The sequence below is a fragment of the Corvus brachyrhynchos genome, unplaced genomic scaffold, assembly GCF_000691975.1.
Source record: "Corvus brachyrhynchos isolate BGI_N302 unplaced genomic scaffold, ASM69197v1 scaffold98, whole genome shotgun sequence".
In the NCBI taxonomy this organism is placed as follows: Eukaryota; Metazoa; Chordata; class Aves; order Passeriformes; family Corvidae; genus Corvus; species Corvus brachyrhynchos.
The window spans coordinates 433,419-447,370 of NW_008239762.1; the positions used below are offsets into that span (position 1 = coordinate 433,419).

Here is a 13,952-nt window from a genome sequence, read left to right on the forward strand (position 1 = left end):
TCTTATTTAAGTTTCTGTATTGTGGGTTTAAGGATCTGAGTTTTAGACAAAAATTTTTGCTTTGAAAATTGTGTTCAGCAACTGTATAGACTTTAAAAAAATATAATAATATCCTGACAAGGGAGGTCTCCTCCTGAGTCTTAACCCTGGCAAGTTTTTAATTTCTCTTTCCTCCCTCCCAGGAAAAAGATTCACCTAAGATGCAAAGCATATCAAACTGTCAGATCAGATGCATGATATGTATAATTAATGGTGTAGAACAAAGAGATAAACCCTGCCCTGAAAATACAAAATCTTCCCTTTTTAAAGTTGCCTCCTGCTTTCACCCTTCCAATTCCTCTAGGACTGTGTAACATTTAGATGAAATCAGCTACTTCGGGGCAAGAAAACAGTGCCAGTGTTACCATTTTTATCTGAACAGGAACATTTTGGAGCCTGCAAAAAAATCCCTGCTAGTCCATGGCTCTCCTTTGGCCCTCATGTTCACTTTCCTGTATTCAAAACCTGCCTGCTCGGGGTGTGCTGACCTGCTGGTTGCTCTGCTAAGCTGTACCAGAGAGGTGACATTGCTCTGTGTCCCCAGAATGCAACACGAGGGGGGCAGCCAAAAGTGGGGGGCTCACACCTACAGCACGTTGCAGATGCCTCATCTCTGGAAGTGTTCAAGGTCAGGCTGGATGCAGCTCTAAGCAACCTGGTCTAGTTAAAGGTGTCCCTGCCCAAGGCAGGGGAGTTTAAATGAGATGATCTTTAAGGTTTAAGGTGAAATCCTTGTTCACAGAGTTGTTTTGGTAGGCAAAGGGGAGACTTTCTTATTCTTCTGGAGTGCTAGAAAAAGATCCCATTTAGGGGTCAGATGGCACATAATCAGCTTGTCCAAATGTAGGCGAAGGTACCACTGGACCTTTATTCTTGTTTGGCTTCCTGCTGTTCTCAGCAATTTAAAATAAAATTAGCAAATAAAGGGAAATTGCTTGCACATGAAAAAACTCTCACAAAGAAACCTGAAGAATAATATCCATCAGAATAATAACTTGAAAATTATCACTCAAGGAGTCAAGGTACCTAGCTCCATATAAGGAATTGTAAACTGGAGATGGTCTCTATGTGCTTGATAGTTTCATTCATACAACCCAGATGTGCCTTGCAGACAGCCCGGGTGCACTCTGAAGATTCGAATGGAGAAAAAAGACACAAGTTAAGGCCCTGATAAATGAAGAAACGTATAATCTGTGGGTGGAAATCCAGTATAAAGTGCTTCATGCAGCCTGTTAAACCCTATTAAGCCCTTACTGAATGGCAGAATGGTTGAGGCTGAAGGTACCTCTGGTGGTTGTCTCTTCCAACCATCCCCAGATGACTTATGAGTATCTCCAAGGATGGAGTTATGCTGAGGTGAAATGTTCTGGGCCAGGTATCAATCACACACTGAAGAAATACTTGCTCTTTGGTGACACAGGAGCTGCCTGAGGAGTGTAGTTAGTACTGTGTGAGGGCATGGCCTGAGAGAGCTCTCTGACACAGAAGTTCAGCTGTGCCTTCGGGTATTCAGGTTTTGTTTGAATTGACTTTTAAGATGCGTCAGATAGGGATTGTTTAGAGGAATAAAACTAAAAAATCACAGTGATGCTCTTGGTCTCCTTCAGGCAACAGAACATCTTGACTTGCCCCTCTGAGGGAAAACTGGAAAGTTGGAAAGTTTAAGAACTTAATTTTTATTGAATAGTTTGAATTTTTCTTTTGGCGTGTATGTTAATATATGCACTATGTGTATGCCAAGTGCTCTGCATGTCAGAACACCATCACTAATCTTGGGAAAGAGGAGTCCTTCAGAAGAGGACTCTAGGGAGTTGTCATTTGAAAGGTCTCTGTATTTCAGCAGTGCTGCATATGATACAGAAAGCCAGCAATGACAGAGGCAATGCTACAACATGGGTGTCTGACCACAAGGCTCAAACTCCTGGAAAAAGCACCACCATTTATTCTGTGAAATATGACTGGCAAAATTCTTCCCCTTGGGAAATATCTGAAGTGAGTTACATAAAGCAGCTGCTGTTGGCATTGCTTCCTTTCTTACATGACCTAATTGCATGGAAAAGGCTGACTTATGGCTAGGTAAAACTGGAAAAAAGTTACTGAATAGTGTTTGATGTTGTTTAGTATTTGCTGAACTTGTTGTTTAGTGTATCTGTTGGGTAGTAGATGTACAAAGTGGGGTATGTGAGCCAAAGGGAACATGTCCTGCTGTGTTGTGCAGGGACAGTGGAGAAGTCAAGGAAAGTCCACTCTACTCTTAAAATCTTAGTTTGTGAGCTGTTCTTTTGAAATCTAGGCCAGCTTTGCTGAGCTGCTGCATTTAATCTCAATACCTACTCTGTCATTAAAGCACTGATGTCTTCTTTCTTCTGTCCTGAAAATTACACTGTTCCATGAAAACTGCCATCACTTCTGGAGAAGACTTTGTCTAGTCTTCTAAATTTTTGTAAGTGGGCATTAATGGCATTATATGACTTTAGTGTAAAATAAACAGGAATGCTCGAAACAAACACCTGCTTTCACAGACTGTTACTAGAGTCGGGATATTGAGAGCCTGGATTTATTTGTGTGGCTCGGAAGATGTGTTTCACCTCTGTTTTCAGAGGCGAGTGTGCAACATAGTTCTATTTCTGTCGGAATGTGTGTTACTAATTTATAGGAACTAAAGGCAGAGTGAGAGCTGGAAAAGAATTTTTTTAATGGCTGTAATTCAGGCATCTAAAAATAATACTTCCAGGTTCCTTATCTATAGCCTATTGCTTGTGTCTTTTCTTTTTAATTCTTTGTTGAATGAGCTAATTTTTCCTGTGTTTGATACAGCTACTATTTCACTATAACTCTGTGCATGAAAAAGTAGTTAGAAACACCTGCTGCATGTTTATTTATTTAACTAACATTCATTTTTTTGTTTTTTGCAGTGCACATAGCAACTTGAGTTGACCTCATTTATCCTATTCAAAAATGTAAGTACTTTAATTACATCACTGCCTTCTTCCTCAAATATTTTAAAATGATGGAATTTCAATTTGTATAGTCTCTCCTCATATTGTACATATTTTTAATCTGAGGTTCCAGCTTATTACCATGTCACGGGCCTACAGGATGCTATTAGGCAACCAGGTTTACGAGGACAGAACTCAGCAGACAGATTTCAATTTCCTTACCCTTAGAAACAGGGCTCCAGGTGCCAGGGAAAACTATACCTCCTCATTCTTTCAAGATTTTTAAGTCTTTTACAATTGGTACTTCATCTTTATTCTAGACACCAGTATAGCAGACAAGCGAAGCAATTGTAAACTCTTCTCATGCGGGGTTTGTCTTCCCTCCTTGATGTCTGTAGTTTATATCATGCATCCATTTGTGGCCGTAACTGTAAAAAGTCCAAAACAACACTTTTTCCACTGAAATAAAACAAAATTCTTGGCTTGGTTCTTCAAATCTAAGAAAATTTTTCTAACACTGAACTGATGTATTTTTCTTGGTTCAGTGTATGAACTAACCTTGTGGTATTGAGGACACTATTAAGCAGTGCAGTAAAGAAGGTTACTCTGATGTTACAGTTCATGCCTGATACATATGGATTGGCATCAAATCCTGATACAACAAATGAAAAGTTAGTGGCTGGACACCTTTCTAATGACTTTCTGAGCCAATAATTCCATGTACTGTGGGCATGTATGGGTTTCCTAATGTGTGAGGATCTGGCTTGGTTCCTTGTCCTATACTTTTAGGTGAAAATGAAATTAGACATCTAACAAAAGAGCAGGAGAATATGTTTTTGAATATCAGAAAATACAGTCTCTGTAGAAAGTCCTTGTGGGACTATTTATTTATGTATAGTTATGGTTTGCAGCATTTATGTGTTATGTGGTGATTGCCTGTAGGGGAAAAATAAGTATTTATACATAATGAAGAAGTGCACGGTTCCTAAAAACAGATATGCTGGAAATTAACCCAGGAAAGAAAGTATTTCTTTACACTATTCTCAGCGGTATGCTGGGAATATATAGGGTTTCCTAAATTATACTTGGGCCTCTCCAATAGGTGCATTATGAGATGTTTGATATAAAACTTCACTGGCTGTGCAAAAACCCAGGATGTATCATTACAAATGCATCCTCAGTGAACTATTTTTTAAAAAGCCACATAATTTTATGTTGCATTACTTTCACTTTATTTTCAGTATAAATAATAATATAGAAAGCATTGTTTTCTTTAATATCACTTATGTTTTGTCAGCTTCCTCTCTCAGACAAACAACTATGTCAGCATCATGGGAATCAGAATAAACAAAATCAAAAAGTTCTCCTTTCTTGTGGGCACTAATTAGTTATGTGCAATACCTTCAGCAGTTTTTGGTAGAAGGAAATTAAATTATATATTTGCTTGCAAAATATTTATTTCTCAGACGGATTATTTTTGCATTTAGACAAGTGAATTTCAAAAAGTTTTTTACTTCTGTTCTTTTACCCAGTATTGCTTTAAGAATAGAAAGCTTTTTTACAAAACAAATGCAAGTGGCTGGGAAAAAAAGGTATCCTAATATGCTGCCAAATGGTTAAAATGCATTATCAAGTGATAAATGCAGAGGGTTTTTTATCTCACCCTCTCCCCTTGGCCCTCGTCACAATTAACATTACATAGGAGGCATGTCAGTTGGACAGCCCTGGAGACAAAAGATAACACTGCATGGACCAGGGCAGTAGGGGGTACCTGCCTGCTTAGATGCTTCAGCTGGAAACAGCAGTGGTCCCTTTGGAGGTGTTGTCTCAAATCATCAGTCAGACCCACTCAGTCCATGGCTTCCTTTTCCGGCTGTCCAGTAAGGACACCTTTCCATCAGTGACTACACCTACTGCCACAAAAGAAGGTTTTGTGGTGTCAATATATCTCTACTTAGAACTGAGTGGAGGCAAACTCTTTTTTCCCCCTAAACTTAATTTCTGTCTTTCTTTTATTTTTCCACGTCAACACAGAATTAGAATGGAACAAGCACAAATACACCCACGACTGCCAGTAGCTCTCTAGCTCCCTCAGAACACCACCACAGGATATCAGAAGTACAAAATGAAAGATTTTTGATGTGGTATTCCTGTATCCTACTAGAATATAATGAAAATATGATTTCTGATCAAGATTATTTATCCATATTTTATGTTTGAGTATACCCCTATAAATATGATCTCTTTCTCCAATATGATGAAAAACACAGAATTTTGTAAACCTTTTTTTACATTAGAATCACAGAATAATTTGGGTTGGAAGGACCTTAAAGATCATCTAGTTCCAAACCCCCTGCCATGGGCAGGGAAATGTTCTTTACATTATTAGTGCCAGCCAAAAATTAAACACAAATGCAGATGGGATTAAGATTTAATAGTAAGCCAAAGAATTTATCACAGATCTATAAGCAGCTACAAAAAGCAGACACTAGACCTAGAAGTTTGGGGAAATGTTTTCTCTTTCACTGTTGCTACATAGAAATAATCTTAGCATTTTTAAACAGGCTATTCAGCTATTTCCTTCATCAGTGCCACATTCTGTGTAAATTTAAGATTTTCCAAAATACGCTGAAGTTTAACACTTATATCTAGAATAAATTGAAGGGATTCCCCTCCCTGCTTCCCAGCACAGGAAAAAAAAAGCAGAAAATAGAAAGAAAAAAATCCAGATATTCAAACTGTGCTAAGCTTTAAATCCAGCTTCCACGTGTATAATATCAGTCACCAAAAGCTATCAGAAGCCCTTACTTATGCGTGAAAGTAAGATAAGGAATTGTTCTGTTTCTCCTGTAATGCTTTAAGTTTGCAAAACTGGGAAGAAGGGTTTTTAATCCTGAAACACAAGATTTGTATCAACAACTCTGGGTAACTATTTCCTTTCAGATTCTGACTGCATGAAGCTCTTGCTCTTACAAGTCTACATGAAAAACTGCAGGTAGGATAATCCAGATTTAGTTAATATTCTGTAAAACTGATAACAGTATGAATTCCATTCTTTCTGTGGAGTGCACAGTTATGCTTTCAGTTATTCCTGATTAGGTGATTTGTTACTACACAGAAGCTCTTTGCTGCCAGAGTAAGGTACACTGGATGTGACTGGGGTTCGTAGAAGCCTTTCCCACACACCAGTGTGTGTTCAGCCCCCTCCTGCAGTCAGAGTATCCCTGCCTGGGGAAATGGTTCTTCTGCAAGTGCCAACAGCTCTACCTGGCCCTGTATTTGCATGGATTTTATGACTCAGCTCAGTGCAGACTTTCCTACCTTTTTTGTTTTTTGGCACCTTCTTAGAACAACAGGCTTTTTCCTTAGAAAATAACTGCCTGTTGCACGGATGTTTTTGCACAGCCATCACTGCTGCGCTGGAGTAGATACAAAACTGTTCATAAGTTCAGTGAAAACCTACTTTAAAATCAGTTGTGGTTCACTGATGCTGTAAACATCTATTTTGATCAGTTAAAAAATATGGTTTCTTTTACTAAAAGCAGTGTCTGGGATGATTTTGTTTTGATTGTTCAGCACTGTTGGTGTTGAAAATAGGTGCGTCAGCATTTGGAAGATGGTCCTCAGGCACTCAGATTTCTTTAATAGCAAGCAAAATTCTCATTAACAGGCAATTTTAAGAAGCAATAATATTCATTTTTAGGGATATTAAGCATATAGAGTGTTTATATTTCCAGAAAAGAATGAATTAATGGAAAATAAAGTTCTGTCATGCACTAGTGCTACAGCATTGCAACATAATGTATGTGAGGCTGATTACAAGTCAGCCTTTCAACAGGATTATACATGATCAAAGCTTCTTGAGTGAGAACTATGTAACTTAAATGATTGAAAAAAATTCTAATGTTTGTCTTCTCTGTTTCAAATTAGAGTTTTTTTCTTGTTAATGATGCATTAAACTAAAAAATCCTACACCTGTGGGTCTCCAGATCTCCCTAATAACAGGCAGATGTGTTCAGTGTCACATCCGTTCACCACAGACAGCTCAGGTGTTTTGCCTCAGGTACACATTGCTGGTAGGATTGACTGTATCAACCTGAAAATATCTGCCTGTTTTGATGTCTAAATAACAGACCGAGGTCAGGTCATGGCAAGGCAAAGTTCTTTGGAGGAAAGTCACAGCAGGTAGGACAGTGTGTCCAGCAAGGATAGATGAACTCATTCACAGGGACCTGACTTTCCACCCTCACCTTCTGCAAACCCTGACTTCTCTGAAAATAATTCACCCTGGAAGCCGTGGTGCCTGAAGTAGTTATCCATCACTATAAGCACATCTCAAACCATCACACACCTCCCACAGGGCTCTTTCAGATGTTAGGTTAGTGATTTTATGTCAACGAATTGTCTTCTGAATTTTTATGTGCGTGGACATAATGCTAAAATCTAACAAAATTCTGTGCTTTTGAAAAAAGCTATTAATGAGATAATGAGATAATACTGAAGCTCTTACTTATTGTTTATCATTGTCCAGAAAAGACCCATGTAACCAAGCAAAGACATATGGTTTTGATACAGAACTCATGAAAACAACCATGCTCTCTGTTGTAGGACCTAGTATAAATTTGCTATCACTGTAGCAATGGTACATGATGGGAGTTATTGTTCTGAACAAACCCAAATGGTTTCATGAGCCTCAGAATATGGTAATTTCTGTGACTACCTGCACAATCACATTGATTAATTTTTTCAACAAAAACCATTTTCTGCCCGTAAAGCAGAAATTGCAGTCTGTTATCGCAGACTGAGATGTGCAGAGGTTCCTTCGGTCTGCACAGGTGCTGTGACAAGCTCTCCCTGCCTAGCATCTGCCCTTCCAAGGGACCACTGCCGGGAGAAGGGTCACTGCCCCACCACACGCCATCCACAGAGCCTGGCCACGGAGAATTAACGTGGTGTCAGTGTTCTGCCTTTCCTCAATGTCACTGATCTCGCACATATGCTTTCACACAGTTGGCAGATGTGGCCAAGGAAAGACACAGAATCAAACTGCAGGAAGGCTGCTTGCAAGTGGTATTAATAGAAAAAACACATACAGGAGCAATTTAACTAACTTCACTTCCTTGAGGAGACAATACTGTGGTCAGGAAAAAATTCAAAAGTAAAATACATGGTGTTGTTAGAAACGGGAAAAAATACTGTCTCCTTCTTTCCTTTCTTTCCCCCTTTTTTCCTCCTGCCCCCTCCAATTTCATCCATTTGTTTTGATGGAGGCAAGTACAAAGTATTTTGTCCACAATATCCATTGATTGATTTGTCTGCTTCTTTTTTTAAAATTAAATTTCCTCCAAAGAAAAAAATTTTTTTGTTAGTGGCCCCCAAGGCTTCCTAAGAAGAAATTTACGCCATACCCAGAATTAAAGAAGAAAAGGACTATTCTGTTTTAGCCTTGTTATCCATTGTCTTATCTCAAAAATTTATCATTACCAGAGTGCTTTAGCTGCCTTTTAAACTTAGGGAGTAAGAAGAAAAATTCTCCAAATTAACACTTCGAAGGAATTGGTTTATGTCAAAGGACACACAATTTGCACAGCACCTAACCCATGCATTTTCCTGACTTCTAGAGCTCTTTCCTTGGAAATCATTATGGAAAATGTTGAAGTAGGAACTTCTGACATTGATACGTTGCAAAGTACCTCCATAGCACGTGGAAAGTCTGAGAAGCTTCCAGCTGCTTGGTATATATGTTAGAAATTGTAGACTTTGTCGTGTTCTCCTGTTTTTGCAGTGCGAATGCCCTCGAGGCAATTTAGAACATCTGCTGTGAACACATGAAACCCTTCCCTCTGCAGCCAGCTTGCCACTCGGTTTAATGGAGCCAAGATACGAGGCTTGGTCGGTTGAGCCAGGCACAGCTTGGACACCCAACAGTGTGAAAATCAGCGAGTCAACAAACTTTCAGTATGAGAAAAATGAGAGACTCAGAGAAATCAATGCCACAATTAAAAAAAAAACCCCACATACAATTTTGTGTTGCTGTTGCAGCAGCACTGCAGAATTTATAGATAATCAAGCCATAAAACCCAAAGTAACATTAATCAGCTTTCCAGCCCTTGCAATATACATTTACTTTTAAAGAACTGCATTTAAAATTGTCCTCATTTCTTTTTCTGAAAACCCCCAAGATCCTGATTGTCCTGTTCAGTGAATGTCTGTATAAAACAGTTTTGCTAGCTTGCCATTGAGCCACCCTTTTTCAGTTTCTTGTACAGTAACAATGAAGCTGCAGATGAGTGCTGGTATCACTTCTTTTCACTTCCCTTAAAAAATTTCTTGTTAGTGAACTGATAAAACTCTCGTATGGTTCATTCCTACTTAAAATTAGTAACAGCTCTAGGTTAATGATAATTCAGAAATTAGTAATGTTGAACAGCATCCCAATTCTGTGTTTTTAATTAATATCTTTAATTTACCGCTTCTGTTGTTCTCTCATTCTGGCTCCACAGTTTGAAGGAAGATCTGTGAGAAGCCCAGTCAGACCAGTGTAGTTTTGTTGTGCTAATGACCTTTCTCTGAAGCAAACAACAGAAAAATATAGTCTAGGTTATGCTTATGACTGAACCACTATGGGAGTTTGGTCCTACTGCTGCTAATAGCAAATCACACTGGAACTGGTCAATGACCTTAATTTCATTAGAAGCTGCTTCTGGTTTTAGGCAAATTTGGAAAAAAATCCCCAAACCCTCAAGATCCATAAGCTAACCACACATTTTTATCCTTTACTGTATGAACAGGATGGATAGTTACTGAATTTAGAAGGAAATGGATTTTTTAAAGGGGTATCATCTCCTGGCAGCTCTGTCATGCATGCAGGATGCCCATGGACTCTGGAAAAACATCTCCATTTTAACTTAGGCCACTTCTCCTCCAAACAAAACATTATGTCCCTTCACCTAACACAGGGTACTGAGATGCTGCCTCCTATTTTCCAGGCTCTCCTTTAATTACTTGTTTGGGTGTCCTTGTGCTACAGCACCTTTTACTTTTCCTCTGGTCAGACTGATCAGCAGCATTCTTGGGCAGAAAAACAAGGAGCAGGACTTGGTACTTAGGTCTGAGACATTCACTAGCAAGGAAATTTGAAGAGGATTGAGCAGTGTTTTCCAGCATTTCCTTCTAGTGTCTCCTAGAGCTGCTCTGCAGTGTTTCCATCCATAAGCCTCTCTTCAGCATACCCTGATTTTTATATGGCTTCATATTTCCCAGAACCTATCAGAAGGCTGATGTCAAGAAAGGATGTTGCAAAAGTCACACTGCAAGCACTGTACCAAATGGAAAAAAGCAGCACTGGAAACCTGTTCCCTTATGGATGTTTCACTTGAGACATGGTCACAATTATTTTCGGAGGGAAAAAATCACACACTAAATACATTTAATTATTTGGATCTTTTCCTGCTTTGGACAGATTGTGACAATCTTATATAAACACTGGCACCAAGTATTAGTGCAGTCTGATTTTTGACCCAGATCTGATTATTTTGCAGCACACACAACTGCGCTTCCAGTGGAAGATTCCCCCATGTCAAGTTTCTAACAGGGTAAATAAAACCATCTGTTGTGGAAGCAGGATTTTTAAATTATATGCCCTGTTAACCACTTTCATGTCTAAAGAAATAACCTCGTGCCTTTATGAAAGGAGTTCTGCTCTCCTGATTTACACATATCTGGGCCAGATATCAGATGGCTAAATTAACTTCTATTCCCCTTACATTTACTTCTATCAGACGGATTTCAATCTTCTCCCTTTCCATTGACCCCTCGTGTTTCCCCGCCTCCTACTTTCTCTTGAGCTCTATGACAAATATAATTGCAATAAATGTTTTATAAAAATAGGTAATGAAACAAATACTTTAAAATATAAATATGTTATACATGTTATATCTGGTAAAGTAATTAAAATATCTCTTATGAAAAAGATCTTATCAGCCTCTAGTCCAATGTGAACATCATCTCTGCAGAGATGAGCGAGGAGCACTTAATGTGAGTAAAGGGGGGGATTTCCATGGTAAGAATACACATGGTTTTCCCCAGACCTTTCAATAAGTGCTTAAGAGAAACATTTTTCCTCTTAAATAAGTGCATTTGAAGACTCCACTTGTTTAGCTAAATTGTTGTTGAATCAGCAAGAGGTTAAATTGCTATTTCCAGGACTATTCTGCTCTCTGCACTCCCCTCAGTCACAAAGAGAAATAGTTCTTGTTAGAAAAGAGGGGAGTGAACAGAAATTTCTGCTGCAAATTAGCACATGGAAGGAACACTGTGTGCTGTTTCACTTTATCACTTCGGGGGGTCCATATGGGTTACTTTAATAGGACTTAATATTTGTCCTCTTTTTATTCTTATAATAACGGATACACCAGGCTAGACACTGGTGTCTCCTTAAGGAAATTGGGGCACCATCTGGATTCATGCCAGCTAACATTCTGCTCAGTTGGCTCTAAGCCTTACAAAAGTTCAAATATATATATAGTTCAGGTTTTAAATTCTTCTGCATGGTTTATTATATATTTATTTATTTCTATGGCAGTGTCTTACCCTGTTAGTCTACTGCAAGGCTTTAGGGTCCTTGGTGATTTTGGGATTACGAACTCTGCCAGTCGTGTGATTTGCAAACATGAGGTTAAACCCACAGAGCAGTAGCGTGGGTAACACTTACATAAAAATATACATACATTTAAATAATATATGTAATTTGCTGATGTAGAAGGCAGTGCTGGATCTCACATTTCAAATTCTAATTTTCAGCAGTTTGCTACGACTGAAGCATTTGCTTTGATGACTGTAAAATATCAAGTATCTATAGAGATGAACAAGACATATAAATCATCTTGTCTATGTTTTAGTTAAGCACAAGCTTCCATGTTTACCCTGATACCTCTGTGTTAGAAATATCAAATACCGAATTGAGATTGGACCGCCTAATTTATGTTCCTTGTTTAATACTCACTATTGTCCTAACACCCCTCTCCCAGCATTGCTTTGAACATAAAACTTTGAATACTCCGCAGTTAATCTGAGCTTGTTTGACTGGTCAATTACCCTTGTTAAAATTTTGTGCTTGCTATCTACAGTTACTTTATTTAAACGTTCACTTTATGTCATATCTATAAATGAAAATACATTTTTATGTGGAAAATTAGAAACTGGAAAAGCTGAAAGAAATAATGAAGAAATGGTCTGGAAGATACCTGAGGTGAAATTTAGAAATTTCTGAATCTCAGAAATGGCAAGAACCAAACCATCACTTTTCCTCTGAACCAAGTAAGTTAAAACATTTCTATTTTTTCTTTTTTTTCACCCGGTGAATTAAAAAGGCACAAATTGGTATCTTTAGAGTGTATTGGTTTATATTGTACCCTCACTGACTTATATTTTAACTTGAAGATCATTTCAGGATGAAATACACAGGGTTTTTTTTACAGTCTAATCTTTCAAATTGATAATTTCAGAGAGGGCAGATTAAAAAAACCATTTTCTTGATAAAAAGTACAGCTAAATGTTCTGATTTAATTAGCTCTAAAGAAGTGGTTAAAATGCAAACAGAAAAATGGCTAAATTATTTGCCATGTTAATATATTATTCCTTCTCATATTCTTTCTCTCTGTAACTTTGCTTTCATTTCTAGCTAAAGGCTTAATCCTGCTACTTTTAAAATAGTAAATTACCCCCAAGATCAAATGAGATCCTGAGAGAAGTATTTAAAAAGAAGAGAAACTAGGATATTTATCCTTTTTGCCATTTGGCAACTAACTCAAATATCTAAATTAGAAGAATGTTTCTCCTCAGTTTATCATATGACAGATAGAGGACATTGCAGTAGACAGCCCACAATGCTAAACTAAGTTCTTGCTATGAAGAGTCGTTTCCCCTAGACAGCATAAATAATGTACAGACGTAAAGAATTTAAATTTAGGTGTTAATAGCACCTCTGAAGAATATTGACAGGCTTCTGAACAAATAAACATCACCTGATAGCGAACAGAACAGCAATTTGACATATGGACATTTAATCCAGGACTGCTAAGTATTTATTATGCTGTGTCTTGACAAATAAATTAATATGATTGAACCCAACCATTTCTAGGCACTTAATACTATTTAAAAAAAAATCCACTGAAAATCTAGATAGTGAACATTTGATAATTGATTATCATGGGCCTAATTTTGTCTTCTTTTTCTTCACATAATTTTTGTACCAGGTTATATTAATAAATAATTTACCATGTGCATGAGGTACTGAAGGCATCTCAAAAAAAATCTCATTTCCATAGAGCTGAGGTGCTCTAGATGTAGTTACATTTTGCATTTGTTTTTTCTTTTTGCCTCCTCTCTGTTTCTCAGTCACCACTAGGTTTAGACTATTTTTGAGCTTTTTGAGGAAACATGAACTCTTGTCCTCTGGGTTGTTTTCAGGTAGCATGGTTTACTGTAGCCCTGGAAACCGTCCAACGACCATCCAGATTTCCCTTCTTTCTTCTAATAAAATGTACAGCAAAAGGAGCCAACTTTCCCATAGCGTGTCAGAATGGCAGCTAGCAGATGTATACTGGCTCTTAAACTGAAGGATTTTGTTTGCAGGTGCAGCCTTTAGGACTTACACTTTGTGTGTGTACATATATATATATAAATTAAAGCATATATGAAGTGTATATATAGATATATTTAGAGTATTTACTTTTTACCCCCTTTTTCCAGTTTTCTCCTTTTTTCTATTCACAGGTTGCATCCCTCTTCTGAACTTTTGCTTTTTGGCAAATATGCTGCAAAACCAGCACAGTGACTCAGAAAATGAAATTACTACATGATTTATTAAGCTTTACAAGGATGGACTCACAGGAAACCAGATTTACCCCCCCTTGAACCAGTTTTCTAAGTTCTAGGAATAGAGTTACAATGCAAATTAGAATAGTTGGAACT

At 37.9% G+C, this 13,952-nt stretch overlaps 1 long non-coding RNA gene across 2 annotated transcripts in view; it reads left to right on the top strand.

Moving 5' to 3' along the window:
- Nucleotides 1-13,946, top strand: part of LOC108448765 — a 23,767-nt gene extending 9,821 nt beyond the window's left edge. The window contains exons 3-6 of one of the 2 annotated variants that reach the window (XR_001864786.1): nt 2,955-2,999; nt 5,922-5,973; nt 8,764-12,296; nt 13,755-13,946. This is a non-coding gene — a long non-coding RNA (uncharacterized LOC108448765). The remainder of the gene's footprint in view (nt 1-2,954; nt 3,000-5,921; nt 5,974-8,763; nt 12,297-13,754) is intronic. The other variant, XR_001864785.1, reaches the window with a different exon arrangement.
- Nucleotides 13,947-13,952: the final 6 nt, after the last annotated feature.